We start from the raw sequence: 10,623 nt of genomic DNA on the forward strand, positions 1-10,623 counted from the left end.
TTCAACACGGGTAGGGTTTCCAGGAGGAAAGACCACACCACAGCTGCCTTCTGGGCAGCTCCAGAGTGAGTTTTCACCCTGAGAAAATATGAATACCTCATATTTCCCTTGTCAGAGGGGTCCAACTTTACAGTCCCTTTGCCATTTGACAACCCTAAGCCATTTGGCAAGATCAGGGGAGCAGGAAAGAAGACGCTGCCTCTACCAGGCATTGGACAGAGACCAAAGGATCCCAGGTCCTTCATTCAATAAGCCCCCTCATGGTCCCATGAGATGACGGGGGCCCCATTCTCACGGCACCATTCCCTGCCGTGGAAACTTGCCATCTGGGAATGTGGGCTGAAGCCCCACTACTGGGGGACATCTCCTAACCTCTCTGAATCTCATTTTACACGGGCATCAAAGGGGATGATACAGTGTCGCCCCTCTCACCACCCCTGGCTGAGAGCACAGAAGCTTAGTGAGTGGAGAGGGGTGCCTACTACACCTGTGGGATGGGGCTTCATAAGTGGGGGTTGCTGCATGGGCTATAATGGGTCCCTGAGGCCTTCACTCTCTTCCAAGGAGGGGACACCTGGATTTGTTCTGAGAATCCCAGAATGACCGTATCTGAGGAAATAACAATAAATAGCCTGGCTTTCACTTTTAACTGTATCCCACAAAGGCTAGCAAAGTGCGTCACAAAATATTCCATGTCTTAAAAGGAAGTCTTAGACTACTGGGGATGAATGCAGTTTTCCCTGACTTCACTCACAAAGCACTTTGTCCTTTCAAGCCCCGACGCCACATACCACCCTCAGTTCTTCACAATTTAGTTCTCCAGGGGCAGCAGGGCACAGTAAGAAGGGCAGGGGCTGTGACTTTGAAAAGTGCCTTACGTTCTCTGAGAGCTTATTTCCTCATCAGTGAAGTCCGAGATGAATCCTGTCTCTGCAGCAGGTGACTGACCTGTCAATGCCAAGCACCCAGGTGAAAATGCCCGAGCACAGGGATTTGGTCCCAGCAGTGTTTCTCCTCCTTTGCTACAGAAAAGTTGCCTTAAGGAATGGCCTAAAGTAGCTTACAGCTCTAGTGAAGGATGTGGATTTTGTTCTCCCAGGGTCAAGGTTCACAAAAGTAGTGAAGAGAAGTAAAATTTTTAGCCATTACTTTTACAGATCCTTGAAAATTAAGTAGCCTTTACCCTAGAAGTTAAGAGCTATTTCCAGGAGATTAACAATGAAAAGTCTCTATATTCCTTTTAAAACTGACGTATTCATAATAGACAGAGGAGAATAAACATAAGAAAGTAGCAAGTGCTTCTTTCCTGTGAGCCCAGGGATTTCCCCTGATCTATTCTGGAACATTCCCTTCTCCCCTGGGAGCAGGATCAAGTGCTTTTCTATCTCTTGAGAAGAAAAGAGACTTTGACGGCCTCTAATTGCTTTGTCGGGAGCCAGGCAGCTCTGGGAAGGGAACTGTGTCCAGAAGAGCCTTCAGGCAGCTTTAAGGCTGGTTTCCTTTCCTTGGTCCTGCCCCACCCCAGCCCCTAAGCTTCTCCTCCATCTCCACTACAATTGTTATCAGACCTGGAGCATTTTCTCCCGCACATACAGATCCCACACCCTCAGAAATCAACAGTGGCCAAGTTGCTCCCTGGCATCTGAGAAGCATAGAGACCATCTTCCATCAGAGGAATATCAGAAATGGCGCTTTCTGATGTACTCCCTGGACCAGGCTCAGAAGGAATTTCATCTTTTCTTCCCATTCACTATGATGAACTCTCCAATTCCTTGAGATGTGTTGTTCCAGTGAATCACACACCACTCAGCAGTGCCAGGCTCAAGGCTGCCTCCCCAGGTGGCTCATGCCAGAACCCCTCACTAAAGGACAGGTGAGCATCTTGCCCGGCCTGTAGCCTCTCCATCCCAACCTCACAGGCCCTTTTTTTGGGTGGGGAGAGGGTTGGAAGGAGGAACGAGCTTGTGAAAGAACAGGATTCTGCCTTTCCCCAGTCACAAAGTAATTCTCTCATTGCTGAAAGTGCTTTTTTTAATTTTGAAGTCATGCCAGTAAAAGCTCTGGAAACAGTGATGGGAGCTTGTGCTGGAAGCTGAGGACATATGCTCCATGCTGACTCTCCACTCCTCTTATTTATTTGCATGATCTGAACTAATTTCTCAGCTGTAATCTACACCACCCACCACCTATGAACTTCCCAGAAACGTCCTGCAGGGGAGAGGGCGGAACAAGCAGGAATGCCGGATTCTGGGCAGGGCCTGCGCAGCCGCGAGACTATTTCCAGTCTGCCATGGCTGACTTAATATACACTTAGAAGATCTCCTCCACATAAGCACAAATTCTGGCAGCAAATGGTCAAAGGAAAATGTTCCAGTTTTTTTAGAGGACAGAATCCGTTACATGATCAGATTGCAGAGGAGTGAGTTAAAGATGGTTGTTTTGGCCCCTAATACTGATCTGGTCTTTAAATTCTGATATTTTTTTTATCCTGGATTTTTTTTTGCATTAATTTTTATGTTAATAAAACATTGCATTAGAAAACTTAATGCGTATTACTAAGTGAAAGAACAACTACCTACTGTATGATTTCAACTGTATGACATCCAAGAAAAGACAAAACAATGGACACAGTAAAAAGATGAGTGGTTGCCAGGAGTCGGAGGGGAGGGAGAGATGAATGGGCAAAGCACAGAGAGTTGTAGGGCAGTGAAAATACTCTGTATGATACTATAATGATGGCTATATGTCATCATACGTTTGTCCAAGCCCATAGAATGTACCACACCCAGAGTGGACTGTAATGTAAACTATGGAGTTTGGGTGATGATGTGTCAATGTAGGTAATAACTGTCCCACTGGTGGGGCTGTTGATAATGGAGGCTGTGCATGTGTGAGGGCAGGGGGCATACGAGAGACCTCTGTACCTTCCTCTCAATTTTGCTGTGAACCTAAAACTGCTCTTTTTCGAGTCTAGTAAATATAACAAAGTATATTATTAAATAAATAAGATCTAGTAAAAATATTTCATTAAAATATTATTTATCCAAGAAGTTATTGTTTAATGGGTACAGAGTTATAGTTTTGCAAGATGAAAAGAGTTCTGGAGACGGAAGGTGGTGATGGTTGCACAGCAATGTGAATGTGCTTAAAGCCACTGAACTGTATACTTAAACATGGTTAAAGGGTAAATTTTATGTTACGTGTATTTCACCACAATTAGAAATGTTATTGATTTTAATGGCTGAAATTTTTGGCACCCCCTTAAATTTTGCACCTGAGATGAGTGCCTCGCTCATCTCACTTCTCCTGGCCCTTCTTTCCTGACTGAGGGTCTGAGGGCTGTTGGGCGTTGTGGTGGAGAGCTGTCTACATCATTTGGAAAGACCTGCCTACATTTTACGCAATGGACAAGCTGTTTTGTTTTGTTTTTCTTAAGACACAAAACCTTAAATGCTAAAATCTTGTTGTAGAAATATTACTTCCACTTTAAACGTTTAAAGGATCTTCCTCTTTTAGACCTAGATAGATAAAATTATTCTCACTTGTTTGGCTTACCTTTTATTTTCTGCTGGTTGTCAGCTGGAGGCTGCTTTCAGCTCTTAGAGGTCACCTGCCTTCCTTGTCATGTATCCGCTTCATCTTCAGTCAGCAGTGGTACATCAAATTCTCCTCTAGAGGCAAAACCCTTACTAGCTAGTTGCAAATAACATTTAGCATCAATCCCTTCATCTCAAAGCACGTAGTATATCTTAGTGACTTCTGTGATTTCAGGTCACAGGGGCATATCTTTCTAATAGAAGTACTACACATAGAAAGAAAAGCATGTAGATTTAAAGAGCTCATCTTACTAGATCAGGCCCGCTGGATCTCCCTATTTTAAAGTCAACTGATTTGGGACCTTAATTACATCTGTAAATCCCCTTACAGCAGTACCTGGATTAGTTTTTAGTTGAATGACGAGGAGAAAGTGTCTGTATCCCAGAGGCTGGAAATCCTGGGGACATCTTAGAATTTTGCCTACTATAGTGGCCTCTGAAATGTATTAAATTTTTAAGTAAATGGCTTTGGGTCTTCAAGTCCTGTGCTCACCACGCACATATGGATAGCATACCTTTCACTCTTCGCTAACAATAGAGAGCCCTGAAGCTGTAATAACCACGCCTCCAAGAACAAGAATGAGAGAAATGTATTCTTTCTGTGTTCCTGGTCAGTCTGAACCTGAGCCAAGACCACCAGCATAGGTGATAACTGTGACAATTTTTTTGGAGATCAGATTACTGGCTGACCCTTTCCCCTCTTGTCATACTAGGCCCCCAAAACTTCCTCAGATGGAAATGATTTTCAGAACTTGAGTAACTGTGCTCTAGAGACAAAACTATTACCAGCTAGTTGCAAATACCATTTGGCATCAATTCCCTCGTCTCCTCAAAGCGTATAGTGTATCTTAGTGACATTTGTGATTATTAGTGTATGCTATAGGCTATAGGGGCCTATCATTCTAATAGAAATACTACAAAGAGAAAGAAAAGCATGTAGATTACCAAATTTGTGATTTGGGTTGGGAGCATTAACTAAAGCTTATTTTTGTTTTCTCCAGGGAAAAAGGCTATGTTAATAGTACAACAATAGAATATTCTGTCTGCTTACAGCAATGAAATACAAACGAAAGCTGTTTCTAGGTAGTTCATGAATAAATATAAACCTTTCACTTATTAAATAAGGTTGTTGTGGTTCCCTGACTACTTCGGTACCAAGAAGGAGATTCATCCTGCTTAATTCCTGAGTAGTTTAGTTTGGATCAGAGTGGCTACTACCATCCAGGAAAAGGATAAGGAAAAGTTTCCTCTCCTGGACAGGGCCTTTGGTGGGACTTCTGGTCCTTCCTCTCCTCTCCTCACTCCCAGTGACTCTTGCTGTACTGAGTCTACTGTGACAAAGGCAGGGAGCCACAGCAAGTACAATTCTCACTATTTGACATGAACAATGCCAGCTTTCCTGAGTTGCACTTGGTCTCATGTCAGCTGATCAGCACAGCTGAGCTCACTCCTGTCACTAACCTTCCAGGTAAGTTTTCCTATAACCCCAGCCACTGAAGTCCCAGCCCTTGCATCATGGTTTTCTATGCACTCCTGGCCCCTAGAACCCAAAATAGGAGACTCCTTTTGCACTGAGCCTTACTTCGAACTGTCTATTCTCATGTCAAAACATTTGTCAGAATCACCCCAACCGCTACTTGCAGAATTTGGCTGGCTTGCCACCCTATTCTTCCTTCTGCTTCTTCTCCTCTCTCTTCTTTTTTCTTTTCTTCTTCCACTCTATTTCCCCTCCTTTCCCCCATCCTCCTCTTGATAGTCCCTCAGCACACTTACCACGTCTGCAATGAACCCCACTTTTGTTAGCACATTCTTTATCTCCCTAACCCTGTGATTTCATTATTTCTCTAGTCAACAGATTTTCTAAGCCCCGGTTCGTCTTGGCTTGTCTTCCTTTCATGATATTGAATTTTACTAGATGTTCCAAGTTCCTCTAAAACTCTACTCCAAGTCTTTACTATTCTGCTGGGTTGGTATATTTTTTAGGAAAGGAGCAGACCATCCCTTATGGTCTGACCACTCAATCAAGCCTCCCTACTAGAATAGCCTCAGAGTTTAGAGGTAGTGGCTTCTGCTATGCCCATGGATTCCTAGCTCACTGTGGCTTCCTTCCTACAGAACTGTGCATGGAGGTGTAGCGTCTTTGACCTATCAACCTATACAAGTTTCTCGATTCTGGTCTTTGGGTTTTCCTCTTGCCTTCAACCCTGGCAGTTATCTGTCCAGGCATTTTCATTGCCTTGGAAGAGACAATGCCAGGTGAAAAAGAAAAATGATCTAGAAACACCTGTCGCTTTTGTGCACCAAAAATGTAAGTCATTAGATAAGAAAGGATTTATGAGACCACAAATGTGCAGGCCAAGAGCAGGAGAGTAAGTCTAGAAGAGAGAAATCCTGAGACTGGGGCACAGTAGGAGGGCAGTGAGTGGGCAGACTTCCCAGGGGAGCCACCGGAGAGGTGGCCAGCCCCCAGAGTGGAATGATGCACTTGGGCCTTGCGGCCATCAGCACCTTATCAAGACTCCTATGCTCCTGTTGTGGCAGGAAGAACTGGAACTACTCACCAGTCCTACAGGCCATGGGAGGGACCCAGCAATCCTTTCTCAGTGGTTTTTATGGGGTGCACATTTGGTGCATATGTAAGGATTCAGTAAGAAATACTGTTAGCCTATATCTAATGACTGCTTTTGCTTGAAAGTAATAATAATACATTTTTATGAGACTTTAATTCAGTTTTCATTGATTTAAACCACCCTTACTGTTAACCATTTGGAAGCAGTGCAAATTTCCTCTAGTTCTCTAGCAATAAAATTTTCTAAACACATTGATCAAACTTCCTTTTTTACATTGTGTGCGTGGATTATGATAGGGGTCCTTAAATGTTGCTTTAGACTTTTACCAAAGCCTCCTGGGAAAGCTGCCTTGTTTCAACTTGAGAACAGCACTCTGTCTTTTTACCTTCATCTCAACTAGAGTCACCTTATTTGCTGAAGACGTGAACAAACCTGCTGGCCAATTACAGATGGCCACAGACTCTTTGCCACCCCTTATATTGAAAAGAGGAAGCTATTTGCTCTCTCTTAGAATTTGGGCTCCCATTCACTTTGGGGACAGTTTTATTTCTAATTAGTATACCTTATTTTGGGGAGAGCAGTTTTAGCTTTACAAAAACATGGATCGGAAGAGCGTTCTCACTCACCCTTGCCCCCAGCACACAATATCCTCTATTATTTACATCTTGTATTAGTACACTACGTTTGTTATAATTGATAGATCAATATTCACTGGTGATTGATTAACTAGGGTCTATAGTTTGCATTAGAGTTCACTCTTGGTGGTGTACATTCTACGAACTTTGTCAAATATATAATGACATGTATCTACCATTATAGTGTCCTACAGAATAGTTTCACTGCCCTAAAAATCTTCTGTGCTCTGCCTATTCATCCCTCTCTTCCCTTTGACCCCTGATAACTGCTGATTTTTTTACCGTCTCCATGGTTTTGCCTTTCCCAGAATGTCGTATAGTTGGGATCATACAGTCTGTAGCCTTTGCATATTGGCTTCCTTCACTTAGCAATATACATTTGAGGTTTAGGAGCAATATTTTTATGCAGCAACAGATAATCCAAACACTTGACATATCAGAAAAATTAGCATATCATTTAGGTGACCAAATAGATTCTACACACACAATTCCATTAACTGAAGCAAATTAACTGCAACCTATAAGAAGAGAATTATTATTATTTTTTGACATTTCAGTAGTATTGGTTATACACGTGACACATGTGTCATGGCACAATTATCTGGAGTCATGTTTGAAGCCCACAGCTTGTTAGAAGTAGAATAATTCAACTTAGTGCCTCTCACCCTTTTAAACATTTTGATCACTTCCAACATGCCAGGCACCATGCTTAATGTTCTTAATACTCACAACAACCACCTGTTTCAAAGAGGAAAAAAATAGAGGCTTAGAGAAGTTGTATAGCAAAGGTCATACATTCAGCAGGTGGCAAAGTGGGATTTGAACCCAGGTTGGTCTACCTCCAGGCTCCATGTGCTTAACCACTTAGCCTTTTATGAATATGTATAGAAAATATGATTTTGTGTACCCATGAGTACGGCTGAGGAAGTCCCTGAGCCTGGGTAGCTCTTCAGTATGTAAAGTTACTCTGGAAAGTCTATCTTTTGTCTTGTCATGAAGTTCTAATGTATATTTCTGCCCCTTGGTAGGTCATCGTGCTCCCACCATGCCCTATCTGGAGGTTGGATACACAATGATGTGTAAGAGCTGAAAAGAATAAAGCATGAGAAAATCCCCAAATAGACCCACTTCTTCAGGATGTCGTTTCCCTTTGGAAATGATGGAGCCTAAATTCAGGCTCCCTGAATGCTCACTCTCCTCAGGGTTAAGTATAGCATGATGCTCTTAAAAGTCACACTGCCCTCAGAATTAGCCATATCCTTTGGAAGGACTGCTTGTTCAACTAAGATGATATTTTCCACCACTTCCTGCCTCAAGACAGATTCAGAGATTTTTATGTATGTTTTATCTATCAATCATTCCTTGAGCCTTTCTATGTGTCGACCCTGAAGGACGTACAATTAAACAAATAACCACAATAAAAGGGCATGTGCCCTATAGTGGTGTTCAGTATGGGTCCACAGGTGGCACAGAGGAGAGACTAATTGATTCTCTCTGTGGGACAGGAAAAACAGTGCTTAGGAGGTGATGCTTGAGCTGAAATGCAGCAAATGGGGGTAAGGATGGGTTAATGCAGAAGGACAGAGAATATGCAAGGGCATGGAGACTGAGATAGGTGGTCATTCAGTGCACTGTCAGGTATGTCTGGACACTATGACTTAAAGGAAGAATAGGGGTATGGGATTGGAGAGGTAGTGGCTAAGGAGCAGGGTCTTAGCTATGATGGCCCATGTGCTAAAGACTATCATATAGCATTGCAGAGACATAACGACTTTTAATGAGGAGAGGAGTGACATATTTGCATTTTTAGAAAAATTGGTTTGTGAAGGAATGCTACAGAAGGAACCAGACCAGAAGCAGGATAAGTAATCAGGTGATTGGGGAACCTGTGTCTAGGTGGTGGCAGTGAGATGGAGAGGAGAGAATGGAGTTCATGTATATTTAAGATATGAGCTTGAAGAAGCACTGTAATTGCATATTTAAACCTTTATTTACATGCAGAATTTCTTTTTAATTAAAGTTTATTGGAGTGACAATTGTTAGTAATGTTACATAGATTTCAGGTGTACAAATCTGTAATACATCATCTATATCTCACATTGTGTGTTCACCACCCAGAGTCAGTTCTCCTTCCATCACCATATATTTGATCCCTTTTACCCTCATCTACCACCCCCCCCCAGCCCCCTTACTCTCCGGTAATCAGTAAACTATTGTGTCTATGAGTGTTGTTTCTCATTTGTTTGTCTTGTTCATTTGTTGTTTTCAGTTTTACATACCACATATCAGTGAAATCATATGGTTCTCTACTTTTTCTGTCTGACTTATTTCATTTAGCATTATAATCTCGAGATCATCCATGTTGTTGCAAATGGCACTACTTCATCTTTTCTTATGGCAGAATAGTATTCCATTCTGTTTATATACCACAACTTCTTTATTCATTCATCCATCGAAGGACATTTTGGTTGCTTCCATGTCTTGGCCACTGTAGATAAAGCTGCAATGAACATTGGAGGACGTATATCTTTATGAATAAATGTTTTCAGATTTTTTTGGTAGATACCCAGGAGAGGGATTGCTGGATCATATGGTAATTCTATTCTTAATTGTTTGAGAAGCCTCCACACTGCCTTCCATACCAGCTGCTCCAGTCTGCGTTCCCACCAACAGTGTATGAGGGTTCCTTTTTCTCCACAGCCTCTCCAACACTTGTTACTATTTGTCTTGTTGCTGACAGCCATTCTAACTGGTGTGAGGTGATATCTCATTGTGGTTTTCATTTCTCTGATGATTAGTGATGTTGAGAATTTTTTCATATGTCTATTGGCCATTTGTATGTCCTCTTTGGAGAAATGTCTCTTCAGGTTCTCTGCCCATTTTCTAATTGCATTATTTCTTTTGTTGTTGTTGAACTGCATGACTTCCTTATGTATTTTGGATATTAGCCCCTTACCAGAGGTGTTATTGGCAAAAATCTTCACCCATTCGGTTGGTTGCATCTTTATCTTGTCAATGGTTTCGGTTGCTGTGCAGAAGCTTTTTAATTTGACATAGTCCCATTCATTTATTTTAGCTTTTACTTCCCTTGCCTTTGAGGTCAAATTCATAAAATGCTCTTTGAACCCAAGGTCCCAAAGTTTAGTACCTATGTTTTCTTCTATGCAGTTTATTGTTTCAGGTCTTAGGTTTAGGTCTTTGATACATTCTGAATAATTTTGGTACCTGGTGACAGGTAGCAGTCTAGTTTCATTCTTTTATTTTTTAATTACTTATATATTTATTTATTTATTTATTTATTTATTTATTTATTTATTTATTATTTATTGGGGTGACAATTGTTAGTACAATTACACAGATTTCAGGTGTACAATTCTGTATTACATCATCTATAAATCCCATTGTGTGTTCACCACCCAGAGTCAGTTCTCCTTCCATCACCATATATTTGATCTTCCTTACCCTCATCTCCCACCCCCCACCCCCCTTACCCTCTGGTAACCACTAAATTATTGTCTGTGTCTATGAGTTTTTGTTTCTCATTTGTTTGTCTTATTCTTTTGTTGGTTTTGGTTTATATACCACATATCAGTGAAATCATATGGTTCTCTGCTTTTTCTGTCTGACTTATTTTGCTTACCATCATACTCTCAAGATCCATCCATGTTGTCACAAATGTTCCTGTATCATCTTTTCTTACCGCCGAATAGTATTCCATTGTGTATATATACCACAACTTCTTTATCCATTCATCTATCGAAGGACATTTTGGTTGTTTCCATGTCTTGGCCACCGTAAACAAAGCTGCAATGAACATTGGAG

The sequence above is a fragment of the Rhinolophus sinicus genome, chromosome 14 (assembly GCF_057876585.1).
Source record: "Rhinolophus sinicus isolate RSI-liver-muscle chromosome 14, RSI-T2T, whole genome shotgun sequence".
NCBI lineage: Eukaryota > Metazoa > Chordata > Mammalia > Chiroptera > Rhinolophidae > Rhinolophus > Rhinolophus sinicus.